We start from the raw sequence: 12,205 nt of genomic DNA, 5'->3' as shown, positions 1-12,205 counted from the left end.
CAGGTGCGTGCAGTACCCCAGTTCTCCTGCAGGCCGGCGAGGTTGGAGAGCAGGCGTTCGTGGTAGAGCTTCTCCAGCTGCAGGAACTGGATGGCCCACTGGTCTGGTAGCATCGTTAGTTAAGACGTCAACTGAGACATTCAACCTACGCACCTTTAGAGAACTCATCAATTAAAAGAAAATCAATGCAAAAAGCGAGGGAAGCAAAGTAAATGGAACCGAGAGGTTAGAGGGATCCTCATAATGAAACTCACTCGTTGTATGTCGGTCAGGGTATTCTATCAGTTTGAGTATTTTGGTACTTCCAGCACCTTGTTTCGGTTAAAGCCGGGGGAAGTAGTGGTTATCCTGCATCGTGATCATGCATAATAAAAAAGAGAGATTTAAAGGAACGGAAAAATATAAACTGATGCTTTTAAAATCTGCTGATTCCTGCACAGAAACATTCAATGAATCATGAGTTCAGAAACAGTGGATCCTCCCTCCCCCCGTGCATCGAGTCTCTCTCTCTCTCTCTCTCTCTCTCTCTCTCTCTCTCTTGCAGCTGAGGGCTGTTGCCAGACCAACGGCGCAAACAGAGCCGGAGGAAACTACTTACAGCAAGCGTGTGGGGAACACCCAGTTACTGAGAGACAAACAATGACAGAAAGACAGCAGCCAGAAGTGAGAGAAAAGATGAATGACGGGAACTTGTTTGCTCTTTGACATTTTTCTCACATTTTCATTGCATATTGCCATTTTGATTATCAGGTTATTATTCTTTTTGTTCCTGTAGGGTCGCCGTCATCAGACCAACACAGGCCTCAAATGGAAGGAGTGCAAACTTGTGAAGCCCAAAATCTGCTCTGCTTGACTTCCATAGCACTCCTACACTTTTATCTAATCATGGCATGTGCCAGTGTGGCTCAGTCACAAATCAGCTGAAGAATAATAGTGACTGACAAAAGTCACAATCAGACGGCAACCTCTGGTTCTGAAGGGTGAAGCTAACGCAGAAGTGCCTTAAATCTGCATTCTCTCTCCTGACCACCAGGGGGCGACTCCCCTGGTTGTATAGAAGTATATGCTTCATGTGTTAAAGCTGCATTATCTCTCCTGACCACCAGGGGGCGACTCCTCTGGTTGTATAGAAGTCTATATAAAAGACTCTACTTCTCTCTTGATTTATTCCCTCAGTAAACATTGTAAACATGAGTTTATGTTTCCCATCTCTAGTTTCAAGTCTTCTTCAATACAGCATGATGTTCATTTAGTAAATTATGGTCATTTAGAGTCAAACAGACCATAAAGCAGGGGACGTTTTAGGGCGGGGCTACAAGGTGATTGACAGGTCTATACCCTTTCACAGTGTGTTTTCAGTTCATGAAAGTTAATTGTAACATTTTGGTCGCCCCAAAAATTATTATTCAGCGTTCAGTCGGACGTAGCTCCGTCCTCCCGTGTCACTTCTGGTAAAATAATAAGATGTCTACAGAAATGTCGAACTTGAGGCTTCAAAACCGTAGCCCACCAACCAATGGGTGACGTCACGGTGACTGTGTCCAGTTCTTCTATACAGTCTACGGTCACAATGCATAAAACGCACAGAAATGAGGTCACTGTGCACACAAAAGGATACAGTCCTCATTGAGCGAGTAGGCCTCGGCGATCTGAAAAAGAAGATAATTGAGTAAACAGCAGGTACAGAACTCCACACAAACTAGCGCAGCATACAGAATCAGACATCACTTGTAATACTGTGACGCCGTTTTAGCGTCAAACATCACCATTAACCCAGGAAGCGTGTGAAGCTGTACGATCTAATGCAGACGTTTTGGTTTCGAAAATCACCCAATACCTTCATAGATGAAGATCACGTGACAGAGTCATACCAAGAGCCAGAGCCATGGAGACATGAAGTCACATGCAACTCATCATGGTCCGGATTATGGAGTCTATGGGCTTTTTTTTTACCATCCACTTCATACCTTCCTCTCCACAACCAGTAGACCATGTGACTCTCCTCAGATCTCCTTCTGGAACTCCATTATTTAAATGATCAGCTAACGGCTCACTATTGTCTTGATTTCCTTACTTGGAGCACTATCGCTATAATATGTCACAAACATATAATTTCTCAAAGTGAAAAAAATACCTTTTTAGATTGATTGTTGAATAAGCCCCAAACCGAAAGTTATTGAATGCATCACACATGCGTTTGATGACCTGGAACCCGAATATCTGAGCTCTCCAGAGGCCGAAGCCAAAGCGACATGTCGGGAATTAATATTATTTGATTAGGGGCATCAACGAGCCTGCAAGGCCAACAGCAGGTACCTGCATCTGGTTCCCTGTGTATTTGTGCAAGATCGGTTTCTCACAATATTTTCTTACTCATTTTCCACATAATAGCTCGCTAATGTCACTATGTTTTCATGGTAGCCTTGCACTGATTACAGAAAATGAGCAGAACAGTGTGCTGGTGGTCATGCTGCGTTCACACCAAAAGCGTTGCGAATTTGACGCGCGAGTAGATTACATGCAAAGTCAATGCACAGATAGGTTGTGAAAAAGTGAATTTTTCCGGCAGGCGCGAATGACGCGTTTGACGTGGTGCGAATTCGCTTAAGTTGAAATTGCCCAACTTTGGAGAAAAAGTCACGTGACGCTGAGCGGCGTAAGCCAATCAGTGTTGAGAAGCTCCGCCCATCATCACTGTCGTCCTGCCGTTGCTGAATCAAACTGCTGCTGGTCCGCCTGAAGTAGCGCTGCGGAAACGGTAACTGTTTTTACGGAGATAAGCCACGCCCCCTTTCAGGCACGAGTAACATTCGCAACGAGTTTGGTGTGAACGCAGCATTATTGTCGAGCGAGTAAACTGACGCGGTAAACGCGTGGCGAACATTCGCAACGCTTTTGGTGTGAACGTAACATTAGTCCTTCTTCCCCGCCGCTAGGAGACTACAGTCTGGAGTGGAGCAGGCGGTCGCTCCAGAGATGGAGGTGCTAGGGTTTGACCGTCCGTCTCCGAAGCTGGTGCCCGCTCTCCTCCCGGCAGAGTCGTCTCCCAGACCGACCGCCTGGGTGTAGTTCTTGCCTGAGGCTTGATAAACAGTAAATCCACCAAATTCAGTGTGACATGCCATATCGCTATTTCACCAGATCCTGTCCTGTAGCTGTCATGTTTGTCGACGCTGCTTCAAGGCTATCGACCTACGGAAGGAAGTGTTTTCATCTCTCGGCCCCTTGGCGACTTCTTTTTGCATTTGTCTTAGTCATGCAGTGGGTGGACTTAGGCTCAGGCCTGGGGGTGACGTTACACTTTAACAATATTTGGTACACCAGAGTAGCAGGTGCTAGCATATTCATGTGTCTGATAAAAGTGGGCCTCCATGCTCAATGTAGAGTATGGCGTAACTCAAAATTCCTTGTATTTGGAATGTATATATAAAACTCGGTCCTGGTTCCTGATTGCACTGCATTGCCCCTCCTTTCCTTTCTTAGTATTTGAGGAAAAACAGCTTTGCCTTTCTTCTGTGATTACTAAGTTGTCAGCGAAGCAAAGTAAACTACAGGCTTCTCAAGGTGCTGGAAAAGCTGCAACAAATTGATCATGTTGTCTAATGTTCGGAGATGCTGTTCGGAGATTGTGGTCAAGCAACATGAAACCAAAATATTTTGCCGTGATCCTTTTCAACTACACGAGACGGAACCACATTTATCACACTGCTAATTAGGATGTCTGTTTGAGCACCAGCATTGTGACGTTAGGGAGCGGAGGCGGTAGGGGAGAGAATATTAGGCGCATTAGCGCATCGGGTTGCCAGTTTAAATCCCCGCATCTGCATTGTCAAACGGTGGCAAAACGTCCCGTAACTACGGCTGATGTCTCCGTTGTTGGATTTACAGGTTACAGCATTTTACTCTCACGAGCTACTCTGATCCGTTTGAGAAACGCCAGCTCAGGGGTTTGTCATATTTGTCCCGGCTAACTGAGAAAACAGAGACTTTGGAATGAGGTCACACGGGAGGACTGCCATGACAACACATACTGTAGACGCAAGCACACAGAGACTCACAAACATATGCACCCACCCACGCACACACACAGCCCTTCTGTCTGACTAAATAAAGATATATTCTCTCTGGATTTAAGAGACAAAAAGGCTCCCCTTTCTCTCACCTGGTGCAGGGAGTGTGGCAGCATTGTGTAGTCACTGTTTTCTCTGAGGGACTGCAGGGAGGCCAGCAGCTCTGGGCTGGGGCCCGACGCTCCGTCTCTGGAGGCACTTCCTGGAAACCAACGACACAAACAAACGCTTCGGTAACATTATGGTACCGCACGGACGGCATTGATGTGTGAATTCTTATCCTCACTGCAGTTTCCCCACTTTGGAGGAAGAAAAATATTCATGCCCCACCGGGCATGAATATTTTTCTTCCTCCAAAGTGGGGCGTGACAGAAAAGCTTTGAGAACCACTGAGTTAGGGTAAGGGTTTAAGGGTTAGGTGATGACAACACATTTAGTTGTGATGGTGAAAATTAGGTAACTAAGGGCCTCGGGAATGCATTCTGTCAAAGAAAGTACAGGGATATGGTATGTGTGTCACAGCAGCCCCGGAGTACCTGGTAGATGCTAAAGCTACCTGTTAGCTCAGCAGGTTGCCATCGATGACAGCCTGTCCGCCCCTCGCCTGCAGCCATTACTGCGACAACTACACGCCATTAACTGCAGCTGTATAGTGCACCTCTTATGTAACATAACGTGTCAGCTCCATCTGTGTAGGGCATTGCAAACATCCAAGTGCATTGGCCATGGCTTCCTCACAGCTTAGCATCATCCTGATCATCTTAAGCTCCGTTTTGTTCCGGCGCTCTTGAGCAGTTTGCGGGAAACTGTGGCCTTGAGTTGTTCTGAAAGGCTTTCAATCAGCCGGGGTGGTTTAAGATGACACACTATCTTGGAGAGGCATGTGGATGAGTAAGTAGTATATTTCAGAGGGCCACAACCATCCACATTAGCTGATCCGCAAACATAACAATCGTCATCATGTATTTAGATAAAAACAAGATGGAGAAAAGTTACTTTACCTGAAGCACTGTCGATGCACACTCCTTCCTCTCTCTGCGTTGTCCCAGTTTCGGGACCTTTCGGTGGGATGGCGTTCTTGTTCCCCATCACCTCCGTCACTGCGGCGATCTTATCCTCCAAGTCGACGTTCCTCAAAAGCTCCTCCGGGACCTTCCAGAGGGCCGTGGCTCGGTCTCAAGTCCTTCCTGGGAAAAAACCTGAAATCTTTCTGGCTTTTATCAGAGCGCTTCCTTAGAGTGAGATAAGAGAATGGCCTGAGTTTGTGTTGCTCTAAACTCCCTGGGGGGACTTAGAGGGCTTCTCGGGCACTGGAGAACGAGCTTTCTGCAGGTTTGGTTATCACTCGTGACGGAGCATGTGATTTAATCTTCCATCGCCTCTCCTGGGTGGTCAACAAAAGGGAGATTTGAAATGTCCACCATAGTCTATGAAGGCTGGGTAGCGGAGGATGATGCTCTCGGATTCTTCAGACTTTCTGCCGACTTTCCGAAGTCCACCGTGTGCTTTGCTGTGCTTTCCCTCTCCTCTCTCACAAGCAGAATTCCTTTTCTTTGTCCCCACCGAGCTGTCAAAAAAATAAGTGTACTTTAAAAAGAGAACATAACATATGCATCATGCATTCAGTATGTTCTGAGAAGGAGTGGACGGAGAACAAAGAAAGAGTTCAATGCAAAGAGATGCAGCATTTCTGGTGAAAAAGGCTCGTCTTTGTGTCTAAACCATAACTGCCCATTGAGGCATGTCAGAGTGCTCCATTCTGAATAACTCACGGGCTGAAAATAAACTCATGATAGTCTGTGTAGTAGAATAATTAGCGCAGCGTGTGTTACAGTGCAGACAGACAGCACAGTGTATGCTGTCAATAATCCATTCTTACATGTAGGAGGCAGCATTTCTTATTAGTTGTTTTCAACTGAAAAGGTTACTATTCAATTCACTTAAGCATTTGTGGATGTGATGTGTTGTGTCAATTACATAAATTTGCCTCACACAAACGGCCTTGTACCCAACAAGACCAATACTCTGCAGAGATGCTAGCGGCTCTGTGAGGCGGTACAAGCGGTGCTTTGTGCTTGACGCTAACGCCAGCGGGCTCCAATTCTGACATGCTGATGTTCAGCACGTTTAACGTTTACTATGTTCAGCGTATTAACATGTCGACTCATCATATATCATATGTATACAGTAGAGTGGTTAATATATGAAGGTAAAAGTAAAAGTAATGTCTAAGCCTATGGTATCTAAAATGTTTGACCTTTATCAAATAATTCAATCATTGTGGAATTCAATTGTCACCAAATTGATCTAACATCCAATAATAAAGGCCAGCGGATGCACATTGCAAAAAAAGGGTTGATCTGTAATGACCCTGATGAAAAGAGGGAACGCATGGATGGAAATGAAGAGTCAGCATTTTTGGCACTTTCGTATCTGTCATCTCAAAGGTAATGTGTTTTTTTAATGTGTTTTTGGAGCTTAAGAGATTTTTACATAATATGATTTCCATAAATAACAATGCAGGGCCTTTATATTTATGTAAAGCCATTAGTAAGCATGCAGCTTATTAATTTAACACTGGTATCAGATCGGTAAGCCAAGGTATCACCGCCTTTAAAGCCACCACCGTTGTGTAGTTAGCTTATGAGCTAACGTTTGACGATTTTCTTTGTCTGACATTTTGCATTCACGTTTCAAAAATCCTGAAAGTGGTGTTCATCTGCAAAGATTTTTAAAACTGTTGACAAGACACCTCCAACTGCAAACAGGTTCAGCTATGACTCTTTCTATTGTGAATGTTTCATCTGTTTGTAATTGCAAACAGATGTAGATCACAATGTAAAGTCTGTGGGCCGAGCGGGAACGTGGAGAAACACTAATGCTCATATTCATTGTGAGGCAGAAGTAAACCCGGAAGCTGGAAAGCTTCTTTGCCGAATGAGAAGCGTCATCTTGGTATCCATTTCTTTTTATACATACATGGAATAAGTTCACCAGCCTAGAATGTCATCTGAAGCTGGAAACCCTCCCACTCATTCCAGATGAATAATGCCTGACAAGGTAAGGATTTAGTTTCTTGCCAAAGGGCCGTTCACCAGGGTTTATTTGAGCCTGTTGACAAAAGGTTGACATAATTAGGATGAATGACCTTTTACTTGGCCTTCTTTCAAACCTTAAACCAGCTTCCCTGTCACTGTCATTATTGTGGAGGGATACCAAACACAGTTCTGTCAAGGCCTTGTGGCTTTTCATCGTTTGCTTTCATGTCATTCTTAGTCTCTCAGTCCACCTGCGTCCATCTGTCATGGGAACCACGTTACGAATGTTGCTGCAATTTCACACGAAAGCTTTCCACCACTATGACTTCCTCTCTCGGTCGGTGGAGGTCCGACAGACCACGGCTGATGTGCTAGATGTTAATATATTTCCGCCCCGCAAAACCTGCGTTCCTTTCCTTTCCTGTTCTGAGGGCATGAAAGCCGTGTGCACTGTGCGTTCGCTCCGCACGTTAGCGGCGGTCGTGTGAACGCTGAGGACTCTGCAGAATTGAATGTGACACAAAAGTACAAACGCTGGGAGCGCCGAGAGGCTGACTCACAGGATGTAGGAGGAAATTTGGAGTGCCGGCGGGGAGGCTGAAGATGAAAATACGTTTACTGGGTTTAGATGCATTCCAGTGGTTAGCTTCTTTTAGTTTTTGCCTGTTTATTACAAACTACATACAAGCTTACTTATCAATACTGCAGAGCGTTGACCAAAGCGGCGATTGAGATGAAACGTTTCTCTCCTAGCTCTCAGGAAGCCACCGCTTCATGACAGATGCTGTGCAGAGACCCGTAGCCTCGTCGCTGGTTGAGCCGAGAGTGAGGTGAGAAGATGCTGCCTTCGTGTCTGAGCCAGGGCACGTTAGCTTAGCTTAGCATTAAGGCTGTAAACATTCCTCCATAGTACTTCTTTCACGTTGACTGTGTGTTAAACAAACAGGATGTAACATGTTTTTGAGTAAGCTTGGTGCCGCTAGGTGGATTCTTAATAGCACTAGGCGAGCTCCTTGTTTCCAGTATGCTAAGCTAACTGGCTGCTGGAAAGTGTCTTAGAGTATTTTGAAAAGTGCTATATAAATTAAATGCATTATTAATATTAATATTATTTACAGGGTTTTGATCTTTGTATAAGCATAGTTCCAAAAATGGCTTTTCTTTTAAAACCATCATATTCTTTTGAATATGTTCTTTGATATTTGGGGTTTGATAAATCTGCATTCCATCGAGTGCTGCAGTGTTTTTTGTTGTTGTTCCAGGCCAACCTGGATGTTAGCATCACACCGGGATTCTTCCACTGGATTTTATTATACAATGCACTTCTTATTCAGCGAGATAATCACTAATAAACACCACTTTTATCGGCAGGAGTGAAAAGCTAACGAGAGCGTGAGTCAGCGTGATGAGGTTTGGTCGTCCCATTTAGTCTCATTGTTAGCAACCGCCTTTTTTAAGACGGGTGTTTACTGACTCAATCATAAAATCAATATTGCTAAAAATTGTAACGAAAACTATGGATATAGTATATAATTGAAAAGGTTTGGAATGACCCATCCCTATGGTTCAAAGTGCTGAACCTTCACAATAAACTGAAGTAAGAACAGCAGACATGAAGTAGAAACACTTTCACAAAGTATTGAGCTAAATACAAATACATGACAATAATAAAGTCATTCATGATTATTCCTGAGATAAATAAACTGCCTTCATTGAACATAAACTATGATGCAGCTTTCCAACAAATGAGCTCGTGCCAAACCCTCCATCATTGATGATGCATTCAGGACCCTACTTGTAGTGTGAAACATAAGAACTATAAACACTTTCCCACAACTGTTGTGAAAAACTAAACAACAACATATTTGTCCCTGCCGTTTTTTCTGCAGTTGAAAAAAAGAAAAGAAAATGTCGCACATGTGGGTGGCCGAGTGTGCGTGTGCGGGTGCACGTGTCCGTTCCTGCAAAGTCAACATGCGCATCGGCGGCGCGTGTGCAGCTCGTGCGCCACGAAACTTCGCGCGTAATTAATTAAACGTTATTTATTTTTTTGCCGACATCCGTTTTCACGAGCCTTGCTTATATTCTTTATCACGCTCGTCACGTGGACATTAACTGTGAATTTGTTTTTTTTTTAAATAAAACAATTGTTCAAAAGGTCACTCGCTAAATAGCGCCTTTATTTCGCTGCGCCATCCATCTTAAATCCGCTCTCTGGTTGTTATCGTGCCATCATGGTGACGCAGAGTAACGCGCCTCGGTATTCCCCATCATTAACGACACGTAAGCACGAGCAGCCCGCAGCCCGCAGCGGGGATGGAGAGCCGCACTCACCGCAGTCTGGCGTCGCGCTGCCGGTCCTACGCGTCCGCCTCCCCGCTCTCTGTGCGGCATCTGTCCGTCTGCGACCCGCTCTCGTGCGTCTTGTTTACGGTCCAATCCGGGGACTTCTCGTCGCAAAAAAAATATACATCCTCACATGTCATGTTGACTTATTTATTTATTCATTGGTTTCTCAGTGTGGCGGAACGGCGCCATCTCGCGGCGCATGAGTCCCACTGGCTGCGGGTTATGTAACAACGGGCTGGTGACGTCATAACGCGCACGCCGCGTAGCGGGAGAGACAGTGAGCATGCGCAGCGTCTTGCGGGGTGTTCTTAGTGGACGTTATTCAGTTTCAGAGCGGCGCAAAACTGCGCAGATTAGACCTGAAAGGAGCACTTTCCTCACACAGTGCGCTATGGATGTGAAGAGTCATAAGCATTGTTCATGCGTAATAATAATAATAATAATAATAATACATACAAAGTACATCAAACATCCCAGATGTTTAAATAATAATAATAATAATGCATTTAATTTATATAGCGCTTTTCTTAGTACTAAAAATCACTTTACACAACATTTACAATGTCCTAAAAACTATGCAATAAAACAAGTACAATAATAAAACAGATAAAAGTAAATAAAAACAATAAGAGCACACAGTCATACACTAAAAGCAGTTTGAAGAGGTGTGTTTTGATTTGGGATTTGAATGTGGAGAGGTCAGTGCAGTCATGGATGTAATAACAATAGCATATGTATGTGATATACAGAAATTGGGAAGAAGAATGAGCCAAATTCGGAGCGCGTGCTGCTTTCACTGGAACATTGTTGGTAAATCTTGTCTGAGTTTTCAGATGGATTATGATGATCATATGTTTAATGTAGCGAACTCTTTGTTCCTCAAGATTAGCGTCCAGCTGCCTTCAACAAGTTTTGATTTGTTTCCACAAGCTTCCATTTGACATGAGGCGTTTTGTTATCTTTCCTGAATTAATTCCAAATCTTCTCGGAGGTAGAAATGCTCCTTATGTGTACTAACACTTAACTTCAAATGTGGAGCAGAAAGAGAGGAAGGGTCAAGTCGGGTAAGGGTCTGTCTGTCTGTCTGTCTGTCTGTCTGTCTGTCTGTCTGTCTGTCTGTGTGTGTGCGTGTGTGTGCGGGCATGTGCGTGCGTGTGTGTGAGCCTGGCTTTATAATTGGACTCGGCTCTCATTACCTTTTCACTCCCTGCAGACACTATGACACGTCAGCTTGTTGATGGTGTATTGCATCACAACATAACAGGAGCTCTCTCTCTCTCTGCACACACACACACACACACACACACACACACACACACACACACACACACACACACACACAGAGACAAACAAATGAAAAAGAACAAAATAATGTGATGGAAGCACAAGGTGCTTAATGATTTTAATTCTTGCAAATTAAAGGACGCAGTTATCTCCAAACATTTATTGATTTATCAACAGTGACGTACAACATGCTGGGTTTCACGAAACAGATGTGTGTGTGTGTGTGTGTGTGTGTGTGTGTGTGTGTGTGTGTGTGTGTGTGTGTGTGTGTGTGTGTGCGTGTGTATCGATCCAGGTGAAACCCAGCACTGTCCATTGATCAGAGCATCCGTCCTCTCTGAGGCTTCAGGCTCTGCAGACACAATGACGTTATCGCTCTAATGTGATTACTCCTCCATTACATTTCTTTTCACTCCGCCTCCGATCTGTTACTAATGTGTTCCCGTTTATTGATCACTCGCCGCTGCACCACTGAAGACGGTAAAAGGTGCTCGGTGGTGTTTGGGTTGCAGTCACTTGAAGGAGCCTGAAGGCCCCTCAGTCCTGCACTCATCCAGACTGGAACTGCTCCGTTTCCTAAATAATCGCCTCAACCCAGCACACTTTTTTTGTTTCAAAAAGATTTTAAATAAACAAATACATTTTCATAGTTGTATTGCCTCATGAACACTCACTTCATAATAATGGACCTCTTAATCGAAGAAGAACACTGTGGCTGACCAGTCAGTCCATTAGTCTGAGTGCTTTATAACGTCTTCTTTTTAAATATAAGAAACAAAAAATAATGCAAATAAATATGTGATCATAAGTAATGCAAGGCGCTCCAATATTTGTCTGTGAGCTAAAGATGCATGTTAAAAAGATGCTTTGCACCGAATCTTCCACGTGTTGCTTCAAACGAGTGAAATCAGACAGAATGAGTGAGTACAGATGAGTGAGTACTGTAAAAGTCGGGTTACAAGCCGCTACTACCTTCGGTCAATGTCCCCGTTAGCTCCCCGCTGTAGCCAGCTGCCACTCCTGCTAGCGCTCCGCTAGTTCCCCGCTAACTTCCGCTAGCTCTCTGCTAGCTCCCTGACATCCACCAAAGGTAGCGGGACCAGCCCCGGCTTGGGCAGAGGGGATGCGGCAAGTAGCAGCAGCAGCGCTAGCTAGCGCTGCTCCTAGCTAGCGCTGATCTTAGCTTGCGCTGCTCCTAGCTTGGGCTGCTCCTAGCTTGCTACAGCGGGGACACTGACCGGAGGTAGGAGCGGCTTGTAACCCGACTTTTACGGTAACTCTGCTCAAATGTTGAATATGCATAGTAGTTCTAGCCAACAGCAAGTGTACTGTCAAATATTGAACCCAAAGGAAGCCTTGAGAGAACCGATAATGCAGAGTCAGATGGTTTTATGATCTCATTACTCAGCAGATTAACATCTTTGACTTGTAGTCAAAAGATAGTTACACTGAAATGTCACGTTA

This window comes from Taurulus bubalis (genome assembly GCF_910589615.1).
Source record: "Taurulus bubalis genome assembly, chromosome: 3".
Classification (NCBI taxonomy): Eukaryota; Metazoa; Chordata; class Actinopteri; order Perciformes; family Cottidae; genus Taurulus; species Taurulus bubalis.
This window is presented reverse-complemented; position numbering follows the sequence as displayed.